This window comes from Aptenodytes forsteri, unplaced genomic scaffold (assembly GCF_000699145.1).
Source record: "Aptenodytes forsteri isolate BGI_AS27 unplaced genomic scaffold, ASM69914v1 Scaffold260, whole genome shotgun sequence".
Lineage (NCBI taxonomy): Eukaryota > Metazoa > Chordata > Aves > Sphenisciformes > Spheniscidae > Aptenodytes > Aptenodytes forsteri.
In genome coordinates, this window is record NW_008795557.1 from 1,396,811 (window position 1) to 1,397,310 (window position 500).

General features: G+C 53.4%; 1 protein-coding gene across 1 annotated transcript in view; it reads right to left on the reverse strand.

The window, feature by feature from the left end:
* ADGRB1 (adhesion G protein-coupled receptor B1) overlaps positions 1-500 on the reverse strand; it is a 219,629-nt gene that overhangs the window by 101,927 nt on the left and 117,202 nt on the right. The window lies entirely within an intron of this gene.

A 500-nucleotide genomic window follows, 5' to 3' on the forward strand; every position in this document is an offset into this window, starting at 1 on the left:
GTAAACGTCCCCCTCCACCCCCCCGGGCTGCCCTCCCTCGCTCTCCCCATATCCACCTCCCCTAACCCCATCGCCCACATATCCCATGTATGCACGCATAACCGTATAGCCTTGTCCCACACACCCACTATGTGGGTGAATAACCCTATAGCCCTGTGACATACAGCCCATATAAGGATGCATAATCCTATAGCCCTGTCCCACATATCCCATATACACCTCCCTCACGCTACAGCCCTGTCCCATATATCCCACATACGGATGCATAACCTTATGGCCTTGTCCCACACACCCACTATGTGGATACATAACCCTATAGCCCTGTGACACGCACCTCATATATGGATAAATAATCCTATGATGCCCTCTCCTACACAACCTAAATACACCCTCCTAACCCTACAGCCCTATCCCACATATCCCATGTACGGACGCATAACGTCATAGACCTGTCCCACAGACCTGATATACACCTCGCTCCCCCCCCCCCCCCCCCCCCC